Source organism: Mus pahari, chromosome 16 (assembly GCF_900095145.1).
Source record: "Mus pahari chromosome 16, PAHARI_EIJ_v1.1, whole genome shotgun sequence".
Taxonomy (NCBI): domain Eukaryota; kingdom Metazoa; phylum Chordata; class Mammalia; order Rodentia; family Muridae; genus Mus; species Mus pahari.
Genome location: NC_034605.1, coordinates 32,348,373 through 32,375,796, shown reverse-complemented (window position 1 = coordinate 32,375,796; position 27,424 = coordinate 32,348,373). Strand labels below are relative to the sequence as shown.

The 27,424-nt window shown below is 44.1% G+C and overlaps 1 long non-coding RNA gene across 1 annotated transcript in view; it reads left to right on the top strand.

The window, feature by feature from the left end:
* The window catches only part of LOC110334212, a 212,926-nt gene that overhangs the window by 96,960 nt on the left and 88,542 nt on the right, over positions 1-27,424 (top strand). Inside the window, exon 3 of the long non-coding RNA XR_002381111.2 lies at positions 10,152-10,195. This is a non-coding gene — a long non-coding RNA (uncharacterized LOC110334212). The remainder of the gene's footprint in view (positions 1-10,151; positions 10,196-27,424) is intronic.

Sequence of the window (27,424 nt, the reverse complement as noted above, 5' to 3'; positions counted from 1 at the left end):
TATTGATCTATGTTTAACTGTTTTTCAATAAGAGGACGTGCTATTTCAAGGTTGGGGGGTCTATTACCAAGTAAATAAAAATAGCACTAAACGAACTGGGAATATGGAAGGCATTCCTCAAAAGATCTGGGTTCTCTGGCTGAGAAATCCACTTCCTGCTTTCACCACAGACAGTGTCAGAGTGTGAAAGGAACCCCCCCTTTGATTTATGGTGGCTTATACTACATGTCACTCTTTGTCCCCAGAGCCACAGACCTGCTGTTTTATAGGGCATGAACCTTTCTGGTGGTCAACATTTTAAAGCCAGACAATCATCTTGTTGAGAAGTTCCTTAAAAGATGAAATCCAGTCTCACGGCTTGGGTTTGCAGTGTCTCACAGAGGGACGCATGTTGACAGGCCCCCATAAATGTCTTTGTTGTCACTGCTGCTGAATGGAGGATGGAAGGGTGAGGATTGCCCCGGGGAGCAGAGTTGCCTGTGATAGATAGGAGGAGAGCTAGTGGATCCAGAGGGGGAAGATAGATGGGTGGACATACTCTGCCACACGCTACTGCTGCACTTTAAGAAAAAGGAGAAATGGCTGACATCATCTGCCCTCTGTGTCCCGGCTCTCTGCTAGGAGACATTCAGGTGTCTGAGATAGTCACTGTGAACAGAGTGCAGACTTCATTTGTGGCCCTATTCTCTGAGCCCATCTCCCCCTCACTCCCCTGCCCCTTTTCCTTCCCCTCTGCCTCCTTGGCTCCCTCTTCCTTCCTGTTTCTTGTATGTAGTCCCCAGTCTCTATCCTTGCCTTCCTGTAACTGTAAACCATTCAAAGGAGGTGGAATTACTTCAGCATCTCACACGTGAGCCAAGCTGAAGCTAACCTAGAGAGGGGAAGGAAAGACACGGTTTTTTTTTTTTTTTTTTTTTTTTTTTTTTTTTTTTTTGAGACAAGGTCTCCTGTACCTCAGACTGCCCTGTGGATGGAGATGATCTTGGATTCAGTCCCCATGCCTCCACCTCCTGGATGCTGGGGATTATTGCTGAGTACTACCAGACCTGGCTACAAAAAAACCATTTCTTAACGTTCGTATGTATTATCTTATAAAGATAATGGACTGTCGTTTAAATAGAGCATTCTATCTATAGAATCCGTGCAACCGTTAGTGGTATTGACGCTTATTACTAGTACTTCTTATACTGTATTTACTTACTGTCTCCTTGCTGAGAAAAATGTCTCAGTTTGGGGAAAAGCTGAGAATAGAGTCCTGAAAGGAAATGAGAAAATTTTTATTCTGGAACCGAGTGTGTGTGTACTCGTGGCCTTGGGGCCACATCTTCAGGTTACCCCCAATTCCATGTTCTGGTGTGGCAGGCGTTTTATGAGGGTTCTATAGTAATAGAACAAAGAAAGTCATAAACCAAGACACATTTCATTTCCATTGGAAGGTATGCCAGGTAAGCAGCTCACAGTAAAGGGAGGATGATAGACTCAACACAGAGAAGCTGTCGGAGAGGGGCTAAAAAAACGCTCAGCTTAGTCCAAGACAGTTTGTAGTTAGAACCTGCTGCATTGCGCCTTCTACACGTCGACTGAGATTCTAAGCAGTTCATCAACCTTACAGAAAGTTCAGTGGAAGAAGTGACGTCTCCCTGGGAACTTCCCATCATACTGAGTCTTGCAGTAACATGGGGAGTTAAGGCTTCAGCTCAGGTATGATTTTGCAACGGAACGGAAGTTTCACTCATTGCAAACAAATCTGAGAAGCTGAGGTCGGTCCTACACACTGCTCAGTTAGTGGTTAACCTTGTTCTGTGTAGACCAGAGGATTTCTAAATGAAGAGAGAAAGGAGATGCTACTAGTGTTTTAAACATCCTAGTTACAGTTTGCCTACGTTACCCTCCAACGTTCACTTAATGGAAATGTAATCCCCAAATTCATGTGTTAATGACATTCGGAAGTGGAGCCTTGGGAGGTCCTTAGGACTAGCTGAGGTTAGAGGGTGGAGTTCCCATGATGCCTTAGTGGCTTTCCAGGAGAAAGAGGAGGGGCTACAGCTATGGGTCTGCTCTGTGGTGGGGTGCCAGGCTCTTTGCCCTGTCTGATGCAGCTAGGCCCTCTGCAACTGTTAGTCTGTGCTCCTGCAATTTCTAGCCTTCACAGTTGTGAGTCAAAACAAAAACAAACAAAAAAAAACCCAAACAAACAAACCTTCTTTTTTTTGTTTGTTTTTGTTTTTTTTTTTTTGTTGTTGTTGTTTTTTTCGAGACAGAGTTTCTCTGTGTAGCCCCGGCTGTCCTGGAACTCACTCTGAAGACCAAGCTGGCCTCAGAAATCCGCCGGCTTTTGCTGGGTTTAAAGGTGTGCACTACCATGCCGGGCTCCCCCTTCTTTTCTTATGATCTCCCTAGAATGTGGTATTCAGTCACAGTAACAGAAAACAGTAGGAGACAGTTTTTTTTGTTTGTTTGTTTTTTTTTTTCTGTTTGCTACCTTCACAAAAATCTTAGTGAGAACTTGTCAGTCTTCCTGTTGACCAGCGCTTCTGCTCTGCACATATCTTCCAGCAGGAAGGATCCTAACCTGGGCTTCACACCCATGCCCAATGCAATTTTTCTTAGGGTAATTTGAACTTTGTCTTAAACTATATGTGGCAGGAGGACCTTTATGGCCACAAGTAGAAGATGTGTGTTCCCTGACAGCTCCAGCTCTTCCATGTAGGTGACGGCTTTCATTCAGTTCTCAGCATGTTTGTCCCCTAGCAGTGTCTTTACCTTTGTGAAGTCTCAGTCATCCCTTGCTTTGATGTGGTTCCTGGTCTTCCACACTCTTGCCTGCACTGCTAAGTGTGCCAGCTGCCAAGATGTCTCAGAACACCCCTCTTGCTCTTGGGACCGGTCCTGAGTTACCTCAGCTAGCAGAACAGAAGCCAAGAACAACATGGTGCAGATTTCCTTCTGTGCCTGTAGGTCCATCCAAGGGTAAAGAGTGAATTATGTCTGCCCTGAGCCATAGGCGGGTTGATTTTTCTGTTATCATCCATAAACAATAGAGAACATCAGCTATTTACATAGTGCTTATGCTATGTTTAGGGCTCGTCATGACCCAGAGATGATTTAAGGGATATGGGAAGATGGCATTGAGGATTAAAATCAGGGACTGGATCTTTTCATGCAAAAGGTGGTGGCTCCAGTCCCTTGAATGCTAACGAAGGGCAACTGTCTTATTGTTTTGGGGTAGACAAAACATTGTCTGAGTGAGAGAGGAGTGCATCAATAAGCTTCTGACCTGGGGAGTGCCTATCAGTTACTTTTTGAGTAATTACTAATTACTGATTACCTATTTATATTAGTTACTGCTCTAGGTCCTGAGAGTGCACAGGTAGAACAAAGGTAATTCCTACACCAAGGAGATACTGCTTTGGGGCAAAGAGATTGAAGAATAATGGTAATAAGATAAAGATTAATGTCAGATAACAATAAATATAAAGAAACAATGCGTAATGTGGAGGCAGAGGCATGCTGTGAGTTCGATTTTAGGTGGGGTGGCCACAGGTAGACTCTGAAGGAGGGACATTTGAACCATTGTTTCCTTCATCTAGAAGGAGTCTGTGCAACAGAGAAGTCCCATGATTTCCTTGAATACTCATGCTGTAACTCAGTATAGGAAAAAGGTTGGACATTATTAGGGAAAAGAGCCCCGCACCCAACTGCACCGCGTGGGACACATTTTATAAACTCTGTGATTTCTTGAACCCTTTGTATGCTTCTCATAAGACTGACACATTGGGCAGCAAATGATCAACAAGCATCCCATAATAAGGTAGAACAATTACAAGAGTTTGTGATAATGAAAGTTCCATGATTGGAGTGGTTTTTTTTGTTTGTTTGTTTTGTTTTTCTTGAAGAGCTCTAAACATAATGTATTCAGACTGCTGGTGACTGAGACTGTGAGTAATGAGAACACTGCTGTGGCTGTTGAGCTTAGGGGCCTTGCTGTGAATCAGCTTTCCATAGCTTCTCTGGCTCCAGCTAGCATCCAGCACCATTCATTTTTCTTATTGACATACTACCCAGATCATGTGTTTTAGTGACATTCCAAGAGGAGTGGAGAAAGGTAGGTATTCTGTGTGATTGTATGTTATGGTATATGTGATTGTGGCATGTACATGTGTGTAGATGCACATCGATGTGTGTGCATTACATATACATTATGTGTGCATAGGACCAGAGTGAAATGTTAGGTGTCTTAGTCAGCTGTCTTAGGTTTTTTGAGACATGGTCTTTCACAGAACATGAATGGAGCTCATTGGTTCACCTACCCTGGAGGGCCGGTAGCTTCAGGGATTCACCTGACTGTTTCCTTACGGGTAGGACTGCAAGTATGCACTACCATACTCAGCCTTTACAGGGGTGCTGGGGATTTAAACCTTGGGTTCTTCTGCTTGTGTGGCAGACATTTTTACCAACTTAGCCATCTCCTCAGCCCTGAGAAGACGCCTTTTTTTGGACTTGGGATAGTGAAGTGGCAGAATGTTACCTGAAGCTGTACCTATCAATCTTGTGGCCCAATAGGGAAACATCCTTGGACAAAGTTCTGATGCTCCAGGTCCTTGTTTGAAGTCCATCCCCACCTGTGTGACATGCCTGAGCCTTAGAGAGCAGAGGGAATAGATGGGTCCCGAAATCCAGAGCCCTTCTACTCCATGTGTCTACCAACCGCTTTGAAATCTGCCCTTTTCTAATTCTGCTCATTATTTCTGTGATGGGGCCGTTCATGCTGGTGCTGCTGCGTTTTGCTGAATACATGTGGGGACAGATGGAGGTGGCAGACTGGAGGAGAGGAGCAAGAGTTGACATGGAGCTGGGGGCTCTTCACAAGGATGGTCCGTCTGTCTGCTTCCTGGGGTAACGGGCTTGTGATTGGCATGTGGCATTGCCTCTCAGGCACACCGGTGGCATGAATTGGCTTCACAAGGTGAAGACAAGCTGCTGCCTCTATGAAAAGGCTTTCAACACAATTGGACTTTAAATGACTGAAGAAATCCTGGGGTTGAAAAGCAATACTAGGTTTTCCTGATCTGTATTTTATTTCAAAATTAAAAGAAATGATTGTCTGTCTGTCTGGTATATTAAATCACAAGGGATGTATGTAGCAGGCCAGGATTCTTATCACTCAGAGTTTGAAAGACATCTTGATCACTTATCTGGTTGCCGATTGGTCTGCCTTTGTCTTGTCTAATTGTTAATGTATCCATCCATCTATCTATCCATCCCATCAATCTATCTTTTATCTCACCTTCTGACCTATCCACCAACTCATCCATTAAATTTCAACGTGAAGGGACATTTCTGTTATTAATAGTGTGATTATTTTTGCCTTTATTTCATTTGCAGTTGGTTTTCTTTTTTTATACAATGATTATCCTTATTTGGATTTTTCTTTTCTTTTTCTCGTTTGGTTTGGTTTGGTTTGGTTTGGTTTGGTTTGGTTTGGTTTTTCAAGACAGGGTTTCTCAGTGTGAAGCCATGACTGTCCTAGAACTCACTCTGTAGACCAGGCTGGCTGTCTTCAAACACAAGAGATCCACATGCTTCTGCCTCTCAAGATTAAAAGTATGCACCACCACTGCTATATCAACCCCCCCCCTCTCATGTTTGGATTATTTAAAGGATCATATTAGTTACAAATCCTGAGATAGTTTACAATGTGTACGTCTTTGCTCTTTGAGTCAACTGACATCTGTCAACAATGTCAGTTAATCAACAGCCTTCGTTCACCTACCATTTACCATAGTAAACACTGCTCACTTTCTTACCTGCATTATCAGATGAGAAACTGAGGCAGGAAATTAGCTCTTGTCAAAATTAGTCCGTAGAGAGATAAGGTCAGCAGATCATTTCAGGGAAATAAAAGCCCATTCTGTGGCTGTGAGATGGCTCAGTTGGCTAAGTCCCAACATCCACGTAAAATGATGGGAATGGAGATGGGACATAGAGACAGATGGAGCTCCATGGCCTAGCCTGTCGTACTTGTCAAGTCTTAGTTCAGTGAGAGAGTCTCATATCAAAAATAAGGTGGACAGCTCCTTTGGAATGACATCTGAGGCATTCCAGCATATGTGCACCCATACTCTTATGGGGACAGACAGACAGACAGACAGACAGACAGACACACACACACACACACACACACACACACACACACACACACACACGACCATCAGTAAACTGGCTGCCGAGGCAAGTACAGGTGACCTTTACTTAAACTGTAGGGACTTTGTGGGTGTGAAACTAGAGCATGGGTCCCCAAATGGCCACCGTAGGGACCAGGCAGGGGAAGACAGCTTGGGGTAGGTAGAAAGGCTCCTTCTCCACTTGTCATTTGGTCTAAATGGAGAGTTTGTGGAGAGACACAAGCAGCGGAGTCCATGTGAGTATGTGTAGAATCTAAGTGTTCCTTAAGATTCTGACACACTCTGCCTGCTCCTAGCTCTGTGTGGTGCCATGCCAGCTCCACTCTCCCATGCCCCATGCCTCTATCCTTGAAGCCACTGAACAGTTCACCTGAGGGCCTCAGCACCCCCTGCTCATCCCTCCATCACTCAGATAATGACCATGGTCAAAAGCCTCTGCTCCTTTCTCAGTATTTGAAAAAGAAAAAGAAAAAAACAAAACAAAACAAAACAAAACACAACTCCTCCATCTTCCTAGATTTTAACCTGGTTTTCTGTGATTTAAAAAGCAACTTCTGTCCAATAAACGGATCAGTAGATTTCTGTGGGCTTTGCTAGCGAAAACTATAGCATAATATTTAGATTAAAACAGTCTGATAGGCATACTTGAAAAGCACATCCTGGTTACTTGATGAATTCCTCTCTTTCCTTTTTATTCCTGGTATCCTGGGGTGGCCTACTGGAGGAAAAAAAATTACTATTTGATTCTCCCTGGGTGGTCAGGGAGGTCTTGTAAAGACTCTTGTTTGTTTTGTGTGAACCTTCAAAGACATGCACGCTTTCCTCCATAAAGATGTACTAAGAAAATAGGGATTTTTTTTTTTTTTTTGAAGTTGCTGTGTATAAAGGGAGATTCGGAGTAACCATCTTCCTTTAGAACTGCAAGCTAATGTGATTAGAGGGGTTCCTTTCACCAGGCCTTTGTTGTTTCTGTCTGTGGTCATTACCACCAGGCTTATGGGGGAGGTTTATGCTTACAAAACAAAACAAAACAAAACAAAAAAACCTCCACCTGCCCCCCCAATTAATCACATACTTCAATATCAAAAACTACATTTATTATGTCCACCTGGGCTCTGGGGGAGTAAACAGAAAGAACAGTGGGTATGGAGAATGTGTCTGAGTGTGCACTTGTGTTTGTGCGCATGTGTTTTTGCATATATGTTTAGCTGTGCGCCTGTGTGGCTCTGTGTGTGCATGCATGCGTGTGTGTGTGTGTGTGTGTGTGTGTGTGTGTGTGTGTGTGTGTGTGAGAGACCATTCAGTCGAGTGCATGTATATGTGTAGCGCCCAGGACTCTCCTGAGGTGTGCTCAGGGCAGCACATTTCAGGCCAAGGCTCCTGCACATCCCAATTAGCGAGGCCCTCCTGCTGTGGTGAGGGAAAAGAGTCTGAATTTGAGTTAGGGCTAGCTAAGTGCAGGCAGCTTTTTCATGAGGTCTCTGCAGAGCTGTCTCATTAGCACCCCAAGGTCAATGGGAAGTTGGGAAGCTGCTACCATGTGCACAGTTGGTATTTTCTGCTGTGTGTAGCGGTAGCAACCATTTTATTTACCGGAGCTTTTTTTTTTTTTGCATCTCAGGATATTAATTGTACTTAATCGGAGAGGCTGCTAATGCTGAATTATTTTAACTCTTCAGGGAGCCAGAGCAGGTGTGTCCTGGTTATGACTGCTGATCTGCCAAGTAGTTTTCTTGCTACCTGATCCACAGGATAAATGTGCTTTGCCAATTATGTATATATAGCCCAGTAAGGGGAGAAAAAATGACCTTGAGGCCCCACGATCTTGTTGGTTGCTTTATGAAGTGTGTTCACCTACTGAAGATGCACCACCGTCCCAGCCCAGGAGGAATACTGTTCTTTTTTTTTTTTTTTTTTGGTTTTTCGAGACAGGGTTTCTCTGTATAGCCCTGGCTGTCCTGGAACTCACTCTGTAGACCAGGCTGGCATCGAACTCAGAAATCCACCTGCCTCTGCCTCCCAAGTGTGGGGATTAAAGGCGTGCGCCGCTACCACCCGGCGAATACTGTCCACTTTTAATCCTTAGACAATTATTTCCCCTGCAAAACAAAAAAGAAGTCACCCTGAAATAGCTGAATCTGCCCTGAATTGCCAAGAACTTTTTTTTTTTTCTTCTTGGAATTAGATTTTTAGAAAATAAAGACTTTATGTGAAGGGTAACAGAACTTCTAAGTTTCCTTCTGTGTCAAGAAAAACTTGCTGTTATAAACTCCACATGTGTTTAAAGGGGATATCAGGGAAAAACAAATACAGATTTTAAGCAAAATATAAGTTTTTTGTTTGCTTTTTTTTGAGACAGGGTCCCATGTAGCCCAGGCTAACCTCAAACTCTTTAAGTACCCAAGGATGACCTTGCAACTCTAGATCCCCCTGTTAATTCCTCTCCACGCTGGGATTCTAAGTCTGGGTAAAAGTGTCAGTAGCTAATTTTGTTCTCTACTCTATTGAGTAATTATTTTGTAATCAAACATGTGCTCATAAAATGCCAAAGTTTTAGAAAGATAAGCCTGGGCACAGAAAACAAACTTGACCTTTGGTAGAATCTTGCATTTCCCTTTAAGTCCTAGAGTCAGTGTTCACTAGGATTTTGATGTGATGTCACAGTTTTAAAGATTTATTTATTTATTAGATTTATTTATTTATTACATGTAAGTACACTGTAGCTGTCTTCAGACACTCCAGAAGAGGGCGTCAGATCTTGTTACGGATGGTTATGAACCACCATGTGGTTGTTGGGATTTGAACTCGGGACCTTCAGAAGAACAGTCGGGTGCTCTTACCCACTGAGCCATCTCACCAGTCTGATGTCACAGTTTTGATGTGACAACAGCAGTGGCCTGGTACCCAAGGTGCTGTTAGGAAGTTCTTCTCTGAGGTCACCAGCTGTGACTGCCATTGCTACTTCTGTGACAGGAACAATTTCTTGTACGTCCTCCGATGTAGTTCTAGAGTCTTCTGTTGCTGTCAGTGCTAAGTTGGGTAGGCCAGAAGTTAACATCGGTTGTCATTCTTCAGTACTCTCTACTTTGGATTTGGAGGCAAGGTCTCCGATTCTCCTGGGACTCCACCAAGTAGTCTAAGCTTGCAGGCCAGTAAGTCTAGGGATCTGCCTGTGTCCTCTCCCCGGCACCTATTACAAGAGCATGCTACCATGCCCACCTTCCCATTAGGTGTTAGGAGTAGAATGCAGGTTCTTATGCTTGGATGGCAAGTACCACCAGCTGACCCATCTTCCCAGCCCTACTGACATTAGGTTTACACAATTGTTTTAAAGGCTAAGTGAAATCCGCTACATAAATCGCTAAGGTAAGGGTTGGACAGATGACAACTGGATGAGAAAGAACACTGGCTGCTCTTTCAGAGGATCCTGGTTAAATTTTCAGCAGCTTGTGTGGCAGCTCGTAACTTATCTATAAACTCAGCTCCAACTCCTTCTTCTATTCTGGTCTCCATGGCTATCAGGGATGTAAATGGTACACATACAAAATGCAGGCAAAACACCCATACACATTAAAAAAAAAATGCACTAGGGCACATCACGCCACCACCACTGTGTCATCCCCCTCCCCAATCCCCTGAAACACACACCCATGGTATCTCAGGAGTAAAGTGAAGTCCTCTTAGCTTTGAGAGTCACTCTGGAGAAATTTATCACCAGATCATGAAAGTCTAGGCTTGGGATGGCTACATATCCTACATGCCATGCCTTAGCGTGGAGCAGCCAGAATGGAGCTGTGCCCATCGTTGCTGAAGGTTCCTAACTTTGCTGAAGAATCTGGAGAGTTAATACTCTGCATGGAGACTCTGGTGTGGCTCTAGAACAGTCAAGTGCCAGGACAGTGCTAGGCCCTGTAAGGACCTTGGTTCCTCGTACAGTGTGTAACTCAGTTTCCCTTTCTCTTGTAGCACCCCCACGTGACTGCAGAAGCCTTCACACCCAGCACGCTCAGGTAAGAGAGTTTTCCTGGATGGGAGGCTTCTTAGATGACAGATCTTCATGATTGTGTATGTTACTCCGGGCTGTGCCTTGTGCTTGCTTAGGCTATCCTAAAGTCCCACCCTTCTACTTCTTCCTCTCCTCTTCACAGCTATTTATTTTGGGGTGTCTTAAAAAAATTTTTTTTTCTCTCAAAGTAGCTTACTTTTATGTATTTATATATGTATTTTTTTCTGTCATAATACTTTAATGAATTCACATGTGTACCTTTTGGTAATTTAAAACATGCACCATTAAATTAGCATTCATTAAACCCTAATTTGAAGCTAAAGGTTACCTCTGAAGAGGCAGGCCACTCTGCTTTTCCGTTGCTAATCCTAACCACAGTGCTTTGAATTTTTTTTTTCATATGAGTTCCTTCAAGATGAGAACCTTTTTTTTTTTTTTTTTTGTAAATGTAAGTACCATTTCTTCTGCCCAGTGGAGTAGCAGTCACAGTTAAGCCCTTCGTATGTAGGAAGCAGCCAATGTTCAGTTGTCCAAACACAGCCAGGGAGTTAAATCCAAAGCACAGAAGGTCAGCAGCTGGCACAAGCACAGGTGAGCAGCTAGAGATGCAAATGGTAATTAAAAAAAATGAAGATAATTAGACCCAGCCCCTGCCTAGGGTCTCAGGGATTCTGGCTTTGGGCTGTTGTAGCATGTCTTCCAGATGATTCTCAAGGTAGTGGAATCAAGCAAAGCACTGGTGTACAAATGCCAACTACCGAGTCTCTGCTCACCCTGTTTTGCGTTTGTCATTGTCTTTAACATGACAACACATTATGAAGCACTCCACATTCATAAGAGAGTGTGTTGTGTATCACCTGGATGGCTCCAGCCTGCCACTGGCCTCTGTCATCCATACTAAGCCAGCTTCAGTCTCCAGGTGCAGAAGTGTAAACTTAGCCTGCTTCTGTGCTATGAAGTATATCTAGGAACTGGGGACAGAACTGGTGACCATAATCTTCTGGAACAGAAAAGACAATGAATTTTTTTTTTAAGAAGATGTATTTATTTTTATGTTCATTGATGATTTGCCTGCATGCATATTTGTGTGAGGGTACCAGATCCCCTGGAACAGGAGTTAGAGATAGTTGGGAGTGTCTGTGGTGTTGGGACTTGAACCCCAGGTCCTCTGGAAGAGCAGCTAGTGCTCTTAAAGGCTGAGATTTCTCTCCAGCCCAAGACAATGAAGTTAAATATCTATGAGGATTCAATAAAGAGACATGCTTCTTTAAGGGTGTATTTTCAGAACTGGGTTTCTCAGCTGCTGACTGACATCTGGATCACTTGTTTGACTAGAGGAGATTTGTGATTGTATTGGGGTGGTGGGGCAGGGTTTAAAGGCCCCCCAAGTGCAGTCATGGTTGCAGACCCTTACCTGTCGGATGAGTGTCGGATGCTCTGAGAACTTCAGTTCTTCAGCCCTGAGAGGCCTGATCGAAAGTCCATTCTTGTGCTATCTCTGTGTGTTTGTTGTTTTGAATGAGCTGGTGTCCACTCTGCTGTGATCTCTAGGTATGGAGTGTCGTCTAGGTATGTGAAATTTTGATTATGGTTTCCTGGTTGTCTGTAGGCGACATCGCTAGACTGTGCATTTCTGTAGCTTGCCCGTGACATTCCCTTTCACCTCTGTCCCTTTCTGATTATAAGTGGACTCAGCTCCAGGAAAGGGCCTCTCAGAGACTGACACTGCGTTTTGCAGTGCGAAGTGTTTTCATTTTTCTGAGACTATCAAGGGGGGGCCAGAGCTTTCCTTGCGATCTCCGAAATGGTGGAGAGGAAAAGTTGAGCTCTGTTTGCTGACGGAGTGTTGAAAAGGTCTACGGGAAAAGGGAACGGAGACAAGTTCTTGGCAGGGTTTATCACCTGTCCCTCCCAGCCCGAGCTTCTGGCAAGCGTGATTAGAAATTGACTCTTCCCCTCCAAGATTGCTAGCTTGCTTGCTGCATGCCGCCTCTCCGTAGTTAATTCGCCATCTCTCACACGTGTTATCCCCAAATCACAGAACTCATTAGAAATCAACAGCATGAATTTGGTCAGTCATATTTGCAGGATTAGCCAGATGTAAATCTGAGTTGCAGTTGGGAGGTTTCTTGTGTGTCATTTAAAAATAAATAGACCTCTAGCCTTGAGTAGAAACAGATTAAAAAGAAAAAAAAAAAAAAAAGACTTTGTGGAAAACACATTTTATTTTTCCAGTTTAAAAAGAAATGGGTCGGAGGGAAGTTTTTTTTTTTTCTTCTTCTTTGCCATCAATGCTTGGTTTAAGTCATGTTCTTTTCATCTCCCTGATGCTTGCATTTGGGGTAGAAATAGAGACCCAGTTTCACTTCCCAAGATGAGAAAGTTTAACCAGTTCAGGAAATTATTTGTAATTGATAGCAGAGGCCTGAAGCCTGACTAGAGTCTGCCTGGTGAGATAGGCCGGTCACCTCAGCTGCTCTGTAGGTTGAGACAGGAGGGTCTCAAGTTCAAGGTCTAAGCAGGCACTAGAGTGAATTAGTTCAACACCAGCCTGGGGAACTTAGCAAGACTCTGTTCTGAAATACGAAGTTAAAAGAGGGCTGGGGATGTAGCTCAATGGTCCATGTTCGCCTTGCCTGGGCCAGGGCCTGGGTTCTAGCCCCAGCTTTGCAAACAAACCAAACCAAACCAAATCTACCTGTGTGGTCTCCAGCAACTGTTTCCTTCTGGGGAAATAAACAGACATTTGTGTGTTTCCCAAACCACTTTGTGGAAAATCCTTACCATACAAGAGATTATTTAGGTTGTGTTGAACTTGACCAGGTTTGATTTTCTTGCCCTTTGAAACAACACATTTCGCATAAAGAAAAACTAGAAGGATGGAGTTTTTATTTCCACATGATTACAATATATGACTTATGTGATTAGAAAATTTCTGTTTTCTGTTGATATGCAAATTTCCTGCCAGCAGTCCTGAATATCACATGCCACCTGTTTCTAATTCCACAAAACCTGCAATCAGACAAATGCAAAAAAAAAAAAAAAAAAAAAAAATACTGTATTGGCCATATTGCTGAGAAGTCTAGAAAATAATTTACATTTCTGAAACCTTTTTATTTTTTGTGTGGGTCATTGTAATCAGGTCTGGATGCAAATATCAAGGGCTGACTCGATAGCAGATAGAGATGATGTTAAAGGTGATGCCTAGAACCTCCAAATTTGAGTTCACTCACACACACACACACACACACACACACACACACACACACACACTTTAAACAAAAATGGTTATTTATAGCCTGTCATAGGAAAAAAACGTCAGCTTAAGCAAAACCAGGAGTTGCTGGTCCCCTGAGGATCGTCTTTCATGAAACCATTCAGCTCCCATTCCAATTGGAACTTCAGTGGGATTTCCAGTGTGCAAGTCCTAGGGTTTTTTGAGAAGCAAAGATAATTTGCCTCGTTAGCTTTTATTTAGTGTTCAAAAGAAAGAACTGGTCAGCTCTGGCAACAGTCCCAGGCCTCTGAATCCGCTCTGTGGAGGTGTGTGATTGAAGGCATGAGGGGCGTGAGCGTGATGGAGCGCCTCACCTCTGCATCCTGGGAGCCTGCTGCTGGAAAGAGACTATAAAATGCCGGTAAATGTGGCTGCAGGGAAGGACAAAGAGAAGGAGAAATAGTTCTGTCCTTATTCCTGTCATGTCTTGTCAGTAGAGCTTGAGAAGCGGCCGCTGAAGTGGGCGAGCCAGACCGGCTGGGCCCCTATGATCTAATCGAGTGTTTTCACTGGAGGGTAGTGATGTTAGGTCTAAGTGGGATTAATCTTCCTGAAATTTATTAGGCCTTGCCTTGACAGTGAAGATAATGGATGACTCAGGTTCCACTTGGAGACTGTGGCATGTGCTGGACCCTGGGATTTTTCCTATTGCTTTTCTTCTGAGCATCGCAGGTTATCAAATCGAGCACAGGTACCCTGTGACTGGGGCCTGGCTCGAGTCTCAGTCAGCTGGAGTGTCTTCCCATTAATTGCTAGTTAGCATGTGCAGTGCTTTCTCCTGAAGTGAGGGGACAGGAAGCTGTTTCCTTCCATCCTCCTTCCTGCTTCCCATTTCTCTCCCCGTTTCTTCTTTCTCACGTACCCCTCCCCTCCCTCTCTCCTCCATCTTTTCCTTCTGTCCTTTGAAAGATGGGAATGAGGTAATATTGGACCCTGATTTCTTAGCATTTTTCTTTTTGCTCGTAATTATCTAGCTGATTTATAAAAACAAAACGTTATGTGCTCATCACCCTGTGGAGGACGGAGGAGGTGCACTTGTACCATTGTGCAGGGCACAGGGCAGCTCCTGGAACCAGTTCTCTCCTTCCAGCGTGTGGTGGTTTTCTGGGATCGAACTCCGATCATCAGAGTTTGCAGCAAGTTCCTTTACCTGCTGAGTTATCTTTCTGACCCCCTGAATGGTTTCTGTAGTCCACTGTCACTGATAACTACTTGTTCCTTCTTTTTCTTTTTACAACTTGCAGTGGCCAAGACAATAATGTTGTTGTTGTTGTTGTTGGGCACAGTCTTGTGTACCCATGACTTGAATTCCTGATCCTCCTGCCTCCGCCACCCAAATGCTGCTGAGATTGAGTGAACAGCACTAAGCCGGGAAGGTTCAGTATTATACTTGGGTAGTAACCAGCCCAGTGTAAAGCCTCCTGCTGTGGGTTGTGTCTTTCTGGCCTTACCTTTGCTCACAGTGCTGTGTGGCCATCACTGATGCCCATCTGCAGAACCACTTCATCTTCCTAACCCCAAACCACATGTATGAAACACTGACTTTACTCCCATCTCCCGTCCACCCCCGACAACCCATTCTCCTTGATGTCCTTGAGTTTGTCCACCCCCATCAATGGGGAAAAACTGTATTTGTTCTTGTGTGCTTGGTGTATTTCTGTCAGCACGATGTCCTTCCTTGTACAGCACATACTCCAGTTCTTCATGCATCTGTACATGGACGCAATCTCCTCCCACCTTTTAGCTTTGTGAATAATGCTTTAATGAACATGTGCCCGTAGCCCCTCCTTAGTTTTGACCTGTTTATTTATAAAAATGCCACTTTCCGAGTATTTGATAGTCTTTGTGGTAGCTTGAAAGAGAATGGCCCCTATGGGTTTGTATATTTGAATGCTTGGTATCTGGTTAATAGGACTGCTTGGGAAGGATTAGGAGGTGTGGCCTTGATAGAGGAAGTGACTTTGAAGTTTCAAAAGCCTATACCAGACCCTGTCTTGCTCACTTTGGCTCCAACTTTGATATCAGGATATAAGCTCTTGCTGCGGCTCTAGCCCCATGCTCCCTGCCTGCTGCCATGTTCCCTTCCATGATAGTCATGGTCTCTAACCCTTGGAAACTGTGAGCTTTCAATAAACTCTTCCATAAGTTGACTTGATCGTGGTGTGTTTCCATAATAGTAGAAAAGTAACTAAGACTCTTTGATGCCGATTTAATGTCTTAAAAATAATAATTTTATAATAAGTGTTTTTATTTGAGTGACAGTGGTCAGCGTAGATTGTGAATGCCTGCCAAGCTTTTGGAGACAGGTAAACATGGCAATGGAGATGCTTCTGAGGAGCCGCGTGGGTAAAGGGAATCACTCACTTGCTCTGCCAAAGACTCCTGGAAAAGCCATGTGCAAAATTCTCATATATAAGGAATGTTGTTTCATGATACCCAGAGTAATTAAGCTGCAACATGATTTGCAGAATTTCCATCCAGTGTGGGGTTGGGGAGCTGAGTCACCGGGTAAAGTGTATACTGTGCAAGTTTGGAACCTGAGCTCAGATCCCTGGCACCCATGGAAAAACCTCAGGAAGGTGGCATGTGTCTGCAGTGCCACCACCATTGGAGGGTAGAGACAAGAGAACGGTGGCAGCTCACTGGCCAGTTGACCTGTTTGAGACTGTGACCTCCAGGTTCAGTGAGAGACTGTGTCATTTTAAAAGTAAGGTTAGCGCAACAGCGGACACCAGACATGAACCTCCGGCTTCCACATACATTGAGGCGCGCTCACCACCTCCTCCATCACTGCTAAGGATCACCTTCTCTGTTTGACAAAAGTACTGCTGAGAATGGTGTGTCCTCTAAAGCAGGTTGACCACTCACCCTGGGAGCACACCCAAAGCATGCTGGATTCATGTTCTTTGTGTTTTTTTAATCTGTCTTCTAGAGTTTCCTGGATGTGTGATTCTTTTAGAACGCTCAGACATAACGACTTGGAGAGCATCGTCTTGTAGCCAGCTGATGATGTTGTGTGCCATGGATCAAAGCTACGGGTGGTACTGTCAGCTGCCTGATAGGCAGTGTAGGGGAGATGTTCGGTACTGTGCAGGCCTTAGCAAGTGCAATAACTCAGGGGATCCTTCTGACCTCTCCATGTATTTGATGACACTCTGACTTCTTTTTACAAATGATAAGAGTGAGACACAGAGAGGTTAACTTGTCTTAGGACCGTGGAATTGGCCAGGCAGGCACTTGACCCCAAGTCTCTGAGTTCAGACCATGTGCCTTTGACTGCCGTGCCGTTGTGACCTGGTGCTTTACTGTTGATCTCATGGATAAACAGTGTGGACAGCATTCTCTAGAAGACAAATTATCTGTGATGGAAAGAAGAGCTTTTAAGGTCACTTCTCTGCATCTCTCCAAGAAGCTGTGCTATTCCTGGTGGTCACAAAGTGGCTTAGCAGTTTGCCACCTAGGATGACAGTTTCTTATGAACACAACACCCTTCATTTCACCTTTAAAGGTGAACACAGTTCCCAGAGAAAGGAATTTATAAAACCATAGTTAGTGTTTTAGGGTTTTGTTTTGTGTGTTTGTTATTGTAACTTCTTTACAAGTTTATATTTTATGAATATGAAAGAATTTACCAGAAGTAAACTACACTTACAATTTTTTTTTTTTTTAAGACAGGGTTTCTCTGTGTAGCCCTGGCTGTTCTGGAACTCACTTTGTAGACCAGGCTGGCCTTTAACTCAGAAATCCGCCTGCCTCTGCCTTCCAAGTGCTGGGATTAAAGGCGTGTGCTACCACTGCCCGGCTCTTGGTAGACTTTAAAGACTTCATTGCAACTGATCACTGAATAGTAGTTATAAAGTTAAAAATCACAGCTAGCTGCTGCAATTTTTTTTTTTCCTTTTTTAAATGTGCATTGGTGTTTTGCCTCTATGTATGTCTGTATGTCTGTATGAGGGTATTGGTCCTCTGGAACTGGAGTTACAGACAGTTGTTGAGAATTGAACCTGGATTCTCTGGAAGAGCAGCCACAGCTCTTAACATGTGAGCCATTTCTCCAGCTCTAGGTGCTGGGATATAAAGATGGGACATCATGGTACCAAAGATTATGCTCAGCCAAGTTTAAGATAAAAGGTTACCAATGGTAACTTTGTTTAAAAATGATGTTTGCAGAAAACCTGGTAGGTGAGGTAGGGGTATTGTATTCTGAAACCACCTGGTTTTGCTTTAGAAGTGTTGGGGTTATAGGCCTCCACTGTCAGAGTTAGCTATTTCTATTTAAAAAAAAAAATTAAAGGAATTTATGTGTATTGGTGTTTCTTTCGTGAATGTATGTCAATATAGCATGTGTATGTCTGGTGACTTCAGAGGGCTTAAGAGGGTGTCAGAGCCCTAGGAACTGGAATTACAGGTGGTTGTGTGCTGCTAATGAACTCTGGAAATCAAACCTGGGTCCTCTTAATTGCTGACCCTATCTCCAGCCCTTCTCCCTTGATTTATTTTCTTCGATTTATTTTACTTCATGTCTATGAGTGTTTTGCTTGCATGCATGCCTGTACATCGTATGTGAGCCTGGTGACCACAAAGGTCAGAAGGTATCCGATCCCCCCAAAGTGGACTTCTTGGATGGATTTGAGTCACCATGTGTGTGTTGGTTCCTCTGCAAGAAACAAATGTTCTTAACCACTGAACCATCTCTCTCGCCTTCTCTAGCTTCCTAAGAATGGCTTTTTGAAACACAAGATTACACAACAAAGTGGATTGTTAGGGTGTGTAATCCAAACACTTGGGAGGCTGAAGCAAAAGGGTAATGGTGAGTTAGAGGCCAGCCTGGGCCACACACAGAGACTGTGTCTCAAAACAAAACAACAAAGCACAAAATCAAATCAAACAGAGCCAAAAAGAGTTTTCCAAACATGAGCTCTTCACTGTGAATAAATGATAATTATTATTTCCCTTCAGAGACTCAGCATATTTAGAAGTACTTATGACCATAAATGTAACTTCTCCAAAACATAGAGTTTGCTTTGGTTTGATAAAGTTTCTGGTTCCTAGGAGATGTAGTGGGAGTCTGGGGCACTGAGGGGAAGAAATGTAATATTTACAGAGCATCTAGTATACCATTTCATTTTGGCTTTCTAGCCACAGGCAGAATGGTACATAATAATGAAAAATTTGGGGTTCAGTTTACAATGAAGATTTCACCCTAGTGATGGCTTGAATAAAAATGGCCCCCAAAGGCTCATGGGAAGTGTGTAACAGTGTTGGAGGTGTATCCTTGTGGGATGAAGTGTGTCACTGGGGGCAGGCTTTGAGGTTTCAGATGCTTAAACCACGCCCACGGTCTCTCTTCCTGCTGTCCTTAGATCAGGATGTAGAAGGCTCAGCTACTTCTCCATAGTCAAGTCTGCTGGCATGTAGTCATGCTTCCCACCATTCTCTGAACTGTAAGCCAGCCACCATTGAATGAGTCGTTGTCATGGTGCCGCTTTACAGCAATAGAAACCCTGATGGGAGAAAGCAGCTTTCTTCCCTGTGACTCCCCAGCTAAAGCTTTCCTTCAGTCACCTGGGAGCCCAGCCCACCCCCCTTTCCGTAACCTGGTAGCGCGATTGGTGTTTTGGTACACTGCAAAGATTTGAAAGACACATACCACAGTGACTTACAGGAAAACGTTTTGACTGCTTATGTGCACCCTAGCCTGTCTGCTCTTGGCTGTTTTGTTTATAGAAGCTTCAAGCTGGATTGTAACAGGTGACAGTGATGTTCATAACAATCCCCTGATCTGCTGTAGGAGCCAAATGGAGAAACGTGTAAATGCAGTGCTGTGGTGTCTGGTTCATGCCGATGATTAATCAGCAGTTGTTGTTTTACTTAAACTGGGGTCTTTCATTTACTTCCTACTTCCAATTTGAAAATAGTCCGGGGGGGGGGCGTATAGGGAACTTCCGGGATAGCATTTGAAATGTAAATAAAGAAAAAAAAAAAAAGAAAATAGTACGTAGATGATAATTTTGTAAGATAATTTGCAGCCAGGAACTGTGAGTTGGTCCTTTTTTATTCTTCATGTTCTGAAGGTATTCTGACTGCTAGTTACGCTCGGCTGCCTTGCCTAGTATGTGTGTTCTGGGCTGTCCCTCACCTTACTCCAGAGTGGGGCAGGTCGTGTTCCCTCGGGAACATGAAAGCCTCAGGCGCCAGGCTCCATACAGAAGTGTATGCTGTGTATAAAGGGCATCACGTTTATATCTTAACAATCTGGTTCACAGAAGCAGTGTTGGGTAGACAGAAACCTCTGAGGAGACTGTGTGTGTCATTCATATTCACTACACATATGTCCTTCTCTCTGTTTTCTTTTGGAAAATCATGACTTGGAAATGCTTGCCTTGTACATCCAGAAAGCATTTCTAACCCCTTGCTCTTCGGAGTCGAGCTGTCATTGAGGTCCCAGAGATGGAAGCTTTCTTTTTGATGTTATGCAGGAGCCATCTTTTCTAAGAAAGCACCCCGAGAAAGGACATCACTGCACCCTGAGCCCCTCAATTGAATTTTTTTTTTCTCTCTTGAACTTCCTGTTTAAGCAGGATATTCACCATGTCTTCAGGACATCTCAGGGCTTTGGCCCATGAAAACTGGAAGACAGAAAATTGAATGGGCTGATTCCATGAAAAGGCATTTCAGGGTCATCCCGAAGAGTCTGCATTTGAGGCACTTAAACGCCAAAATATTCGCTGACGGGTATTCTTCTCCTTCCAATGAACTGTCTCTCTGATCACATGGTACTGTGTTTTGCATCCAGAAACACATCTTTTCCCTTTTAGTGCAGAGGAATTGGCACCAGTCTTAGTCACTCACAGGCTGGCTGAGACGTTGGTACCTGTCACTAGTGATGACTGATGGAGATTCCTTAGGTAGAAGAATCTGCCAGGTCCTTGGGATTCTGTCTTATCTGTCTTAGCTCCTTAGTTTCCAATTCCAGTTATGAGTAACCCCCTTTCATGCTAGTATTAGCCATAATCACATTACAGGAGACTGAAAACTTGTCATTTCTCAGCTGTATTTTTTTTTAACAGGGTAAACATTTTTATTGAATGTAAGATTGCTTTCCTTTATTAGGTTTTAAATGCTTTAACAGGGCTGTGTTTGTGCAGTAAGTGCTGGACAGTCACAGTAGGCAGAGCCTGGCAAAATACTCTGCTCACCTCACACTCTAGAAAGGAAAAGGGGCAGAAGAAGCTGGGACCCCATAATTCCCTTTGGGTGCATGCTTGCTAGTGACATATGGGACCACGCATAGGGCTCCTTTTCTCAAGGGCCCAGAGAAGCCTCTAGTGGTGGGATTCTAGAGAGTAAGTGCCTAACACTTGGGCTAAACTTTAGCAATGACCATTGTTGGAAAATTCAAATGTGTGACAGCTAAGTGATTCTAAGGTCATCCAAAGACCCAGAGATACTGTCAGTGTTGTTAGTTTGCTTGCTTGGGGTTATTTCTTTGGAAAGTTTTCATTGAGATACATACCCTTCTCCCCATTTATATTCTTATTCATATTCTCTCTCTCTCTCTCTCTCTCTCTCTCTCTCTCTCTCTCTCTCTCTCTCTCTCACTTGCTATGTATCCCAGGAACTTGGTACACTCCTTCTGCCTCTTCCTTTCCAGCGTTGGGATTACAGGCATGCACTCCCGTGCCTGGCCATCAGCTTTAGATTCTAGTTCGTTCGTGAGCAAACACTTCATATTAAGTTCACAAACATGATTTCCTGGCTGTAAATAGTTCTGTATACAGTAGTGATGGGAATCAGTAAGCAGGTCCAGGATAGTGACCTGGGAGGGACTGGGAAGAACTCAGGTAGCTTGGCCATCCAAGACTGTTACTGTAAATCTACTTCCTGTTTCCCACACCTTGACTAACTACTGACATCAAAATGAAAGCAGAGGTTAATTAGCTTCTGTCCTGGAATGGTCCATTTCACGGATGCATTGGCTCAGTTGTTGAAGCCTTGGCCTAGACCTCAGAGTAGAAGGCTGGAGTCTGTATAGGTCTTCTATTTAAATTCTTGTTTGTCCAATCCTCCTTTTTATGCTTCATTGGTCCTAGAAATGAAGAAGGGAGCTAAGAGGTTGAAAATCAGAGTCTCCATTAAGAGTGCAGCAGTACTTTGGAATTCTGAGTTGTCATTATTATTGGGTCTTCTTTTAGCTTGGGGAAAAATAAAAAAACAGTGGTGTGTCTGAGCGTTGTACACAGAAGAGGGGGCATGCAGTGGGACCTGAGTTGTATGTAGCAAGGGCATGCATCATCTATTTGAGACTTTTTTTTTTTTTTTTTTTTTGAGAAATACCATTTTTGATGCCAACAATTGTGATATATGCCAAATCATAAAAGACCATCTATCTTTTGGTATCTCATGCCTTTTGAAACAATTTAGCCTTTTTTTTTGTTTGTTTGATTTAAATGGAAGTCAGTGAGTTGGGTTATATGAGATCTCTATTTCTCTATTTGGAAATACAGGGTGACCTAGTGTTGGTTATGTCCCAACTCATGTAGTTAGTGTGTGTGTGGGGGGGGGGGAGAAAGAGAGGGAGGGAGGGAGGAAGTAGGTGATTATATCCATGTGCCCATGTGCCTGGGGTCAGAGGTCAAAGCAATGTTTTTGTTAGTTGCTTCCCCACCTTTTCTTTTTTGAGACAGAATTTTTCTTGGGCGCCCAAACTCACCAGTTGAGCCAGGCTAGCTGGCTAGGGAGCCCTAGGGCCCTCCCACCTTCCTTTCCCCAGCTCTTGGATTTCTGGAGAACACAGCTGTGCCTGTCTTTCATGTGGGTGTTGGAGATCAAACTGAGGGCATCATATTTGCCCTGGCTCAGCAAGGACTTTATGGACTGAGCCATGTTCCCGAGCCTGATTATATATATATTTTTTAAATTTATTTTTCAATCATTAACAGAACTATGACATAGTCATTCTCATTCTTTGGTTACTGTTCAGTCATTTATGAAAGATCTGAGACTTTTTAAAAGAAAGATTGATTTTCATGCACAGTCACCGTGTATAAACGTCTGTGCTTATACCAGACCCTTTCACACGAAGGGTTTGTTGCTTATTGATTCGCACAGTCTTAAAACCCGGATATGAAAGAGTCAGTTTGCCAATATGAACTAGAAAACCCTAAAGGACTTTAAAAAGAAAGAAAGAATGAAAAAGCCATCTGGGGGTCTGAGCAGCAATTTGGGGTTTTCTGATGCTCTGGTTGCCGGTCTGTCTGGGCAGCTGGATCTAGGTTGGGCCCTCAGTATTTTCTCTTTCCATTTGGACAGGCCTGGAGGTGTTGAGTCTGTAATCTGGGTTTTGTGAGAGCCAAGTCCGTGTTCTGGAGTAGTTCTGTTTTGCACACGGTTGTCCTAATTTCCCCTCTTCTCCACTTGCCCACTAGAAGGGAAAAAAGTAATCAGAGGTGTTGCTGGGTGGAGCCCTCCTTTGATTGCAACGCCCCAGGGGTTTCTAGGTTAACAAATTAGAGCTCTTAGGGCTGACTGAGCCACTTCGGTCTTGGTGGGTGCAGCCGCTTTTCCATGCCTTCTCATGTTCCTGCCCTCCCTTCCCACTCCAGAAAAGAGACGGAACTCAGCGGCTTTGCCTGAGGAAAGGCCGGTTTGAGGAGCCGAGGGACTGTTGACCACAGCTGCAGAGAGGGAAGGCCAGCATATTCTTGGAAGGTGTGGGATGAGAAATGCACTCCCTTCCTTCGCTGCTTTTGCAGTCATGCCTGGTGTGCCTCCGAGCTAGGATACAAGGGCTGGGGAGGGTGGAGCGTGGGGGAGGGCCAAGATTAGGGAGAGAGGAGGTGAAACTCTCCTGGGAGCTGGAGACCAGAAATAAACATCCCAAGGAGCTGGGACAGACCCTCTGGCTGCCCTCCTGAGCCTCAGGGGTGGATCAGAAAGGACCTTGGTCAGTTGTGTAGGAGGGTCCGAGCCAGGGAGGCAGTAGCCTGAGTCTTGGAGGAGGAAGATGTCTCAGGCTGCCTCCTCCTCCTCTCTGCTGGGGTCGCTGAAGCCAGTGCAGGAAGTGGGCGGGTCTCTGCTGGAGTTTATTGAAAAAACAGCTGCCTGGCTCCACTTCCCTCCTCCACAAAACGGCCCATCCTTGCTGTGGCTCAGGATAGAGCTATGCTGTAAACTTTGGCAAGAATCAAGCATGCTGATACTCTCTCAAACAGCAACTTTTTCTTTCTCTCCACACCCCCCCCCCCGGCCGCCCACTTTGGCATAGAGCCACTAGTTTGAGGCTGGGGGAGAGAAACAGAAAGACTAAATAAAATGTGGTACAGTGATTCTAGAAATGATCTGATCTGGTCCAGTAAAGGGCCAGAGTTCACCGACTGGACCTGAAGGAACCAAGTGAGAATAAGGTCGGGAGCCAGTTTTTGAAAGTGGTGAGCAGACTCCAGGACTTGAAGGCCTGCTTGCTCTTTTCCGTTACTGTCATAACGTCTTGGACAGAATCCACTCTAGGAAAACACTGTCAGTGCCTGTAAGTTTGTGACTTCGTTTTTTGACCAAGAATTGCTTAGGAGGTTGAAGAGGACAGGAAATAGCTGGGAGCCAGGGCACCACTGGGCAGAAGTGTGTGTGTATATGTGTGTCTGTTGATTAGGACCCGCAGATGGCAAGCAGCAGCTGTTTTATGGTGTGAATTGTTTGCTCAGAAGATTTCCAGAAGCTAATTCTCCGTGGAGGTTGGTTTGCCAAGTGACTTGTTTCCTTTATTCTTGTTTCCCGACCTCTTTTCCTGTGTGTGTATGTGTGTGTGTGTGTGTGTGTGTGTGTGTGTGTACACACCAACACTAGCTGACCTTGAGGCTCTAAGAGCTGCTTAAAACCTGAAGCTGTAAGTTCTGGAAGGGTTGCTGCACCAGGAGGCTCCTGGCTCTGGTTCACTTCAGACCTGGAGGTGAGGATGGATGCAAAGGAGAAGGCTGCAGAGGGAAGGGTTTCCCCATCTTGTCTGAGAGCATAAAGCCAGTGCCTCCCTCCTCCTCCACTCTGGCTTTACTGTGAACTCTTGCTCTTGCGTTCACCCTTCCCCTTTGCCTTCTACTAAACCTGAACTCCGTTTCTTCCTCCACTTAACATGAGAGAATATTTTTTTTTTTTCAGGGACAACTATGAGTAGTGAGTTAAGACGTCTCTAAAATTCACTAATGGTAACGGCCTTAGGGCATGGTTAACCGGTTCTGTTACCCCCTTCAATATTTTCTTTCTGTTAATACCCCACTTGTGGCTTGTATTTGCTTGAACAACTCAAGAAAGTGTCCTCAGCCGTATTGTAGAAAGCAAAGCGATTCTTACACTCTTGCATGAAATCATGACACGGAGTCTGGGGCCTTGGAATGGCAGAATTTAAAAGGCCAATTAATACCATTTACTTATTTTTGTTTTTGGAGAACCCAGGGCCTGTGTGTGCTAAACACAGGCTCTTCCAACTCCAGTCTACATTACTTATTAATGGGTCATTAGCAATAGAGGTTACTTATTGTTGTTATTGTTTTGTGTGTGTGGTATATAGTGTGTATGCATGTATATGGGGTCATGTGTATGCGAGTGTACATACAGTCCAGAGACTGATTATTATTGGTGTCTTCTTTAATTATTATTACTTTTTAGATTTACTATTCATTTTTTATTTATTTTATATTATGTATAGATGTGTATGTATGAGCATGAGTTTGTATTCTTATTTTTTAATTAATTAATTAATTAAGATTAATTAATCAGATTTTTGTTACGGATGGTTGTGAGCCACGATGTGGTTGCTGGGATTTGAACTCGGGACCTTTGCAAGAGCAGTCGGTGCTCTTACCCGCTGAGCCATCTCTCCAGCGCCATGAGTTTGTATTCTTAAGTGCAGTGCTCACAGAGGCCAGAGATGTCAGATTCCCTGGAGTGGTCCCTAGGCACTTATGAACTACCAGACATAGGTGCTGGGAACAAACTCAGTCTCTGCAGGAACATTACCTGCTCTTAGCCTCGGGGCCATATCTTCACTCGTCAGTCCCCTCCACTTTATTTTTGAGGGAGTGGTTTCCACTGAACAGGGGACAGTGAACTGGAGCTCATAGCTTCAGCAAGATTACCCGGGCAGCCAGCTCTAGGAATCCTCCTGTCTCCTTCAGGCCACTAGAGTGCCAGAGGCCTGTCACCATGCCTGGCTTTGTTCTTGTGAGTTGGGATAGAGCTCAGGTCTTCCTGTTTGCATAGAAAGCACTTAACCGGCTGAGTTCTCTCTCTCTCTCTCCAGAACCAGAGTTGTCACTTCGGTGATTAAGATTTCAGAGAAAACTTCAATTTCACATCGCACCGCATTTTAGCAGTGCATTTTGTGGGAACCTTAAAAGATACACTTCGTGGCCCAGCATCGTGGCACGTTCCTGTCATCCCAACACTTTCATGAAAGGCACAGTCGAAGGGCAGCCTTAGCTACATTGTACAGACTTTGAGGCCAGCAGAGACTAGATAAGACTCAAAAAAAAAAAAAAAATTGAAACAAGGTAGAGCAAATGTTCCTAATTTATTAATGCCCACATGAAATCTCTATGTAGAAAGCACGTTGGATGCAAAAGGTCAACGTTTCTATCTTCTATCAACAGAGAGAGGTATGGGAGTGAAAAGACTATGAGGAAATGTTGAACACTGAGACTTTGCTTTCCTTGGTGAGCAGCATTTTAAATTTAGATTGAAAAGCATAATTGAAAATGGGAGCCCACCTGTGCAACATTCTCCCTGCAAAGTGTGTACGTTTCTGTGAACCTGGATGTGATCAGTAACTGAATGCAGGCCTCGGCACATACAAGTGTTTCCTTTTCATGCTCCTTCTCCTTAGCTTTCCCACAGTGAGCAAACACCTATTCCCCCCCCCCCTTTTAACATGTAACCTTTATTAAAATCTAATGAGATAGTGAGGAATGACTGTCTAGTCTACTTTACTTTCTGACATGGTTCAAATGAGTGTGAGCATTCAACAACCTCAGTGACTGGAAAGTGGCTCCTCCAGGGGACCCAACACCCTCTTTTGTCCTCTGTGGTCACCTCCCACACATATGGTATGTAGACACACAGACACAGGCACACATATGGACATGACAGGTATACACACATGACATGTGTACATAGACATGCACACAGGTGCACATAGGCACATGATATGTATACACACATATACATCATGCACACAGACACAGTGACAGACACACAGGCACAGACACACACAGACACACACACACACACCAAATTTTAAAAGACTTTTTAAATCTTCAAGGATTACGGTTTTATGTTTTTTCATGTCTGTAAGACTTTCAATGTTCTAGGAAAACCCGCCAGTTCTTCTTTAATGTGGTGAATCCTACCCCTGTTTTTAGTTTTCAGACAGGATTTTAGGTAGCTCAGACTGGCCCAGAGTTCACCATGTACCTGTGGCTGACCTTGAACTCCTGACTCTCCTTTGCAATTACAAGTGTGTACCACCATACCCGGCAACTCGAGTTGGTTGTTCATAGTGACGTAAAGTTCCTATTCTGCCCTGTAGGCGTCCCTGGAACTTCCTGTTGTAGCCCAGGTTGGCCCTGGATTCATGACAGTTGTGTTTCTGCCTCCCAAGTAAAGGATAAGAGGTTTGACCCTCCAGCTCATCCCTCCCTTTCATTCTAAATACTTATTTCCCACTTCTGCTGAAGCGCTCAGCTTTTCTTTTTCTTGGACTCAGAGGAAGTTCCCTTTCCCCTACTCCCATTACGCTTCTGCTTTTTTTTTTTTTTTTTTTCCTGGTTTCTTCTTCCTCCATCTCCTTCAGTCGTCCACTGCCAAGCATCCAGGGTCCACTGCCCAGGAGACCATCCGTGACGCTCACTTGGAGATGACTCATCCCCAGAAAGCAGAGGTCACCTTTAAAGTTAAGTGTTTTTT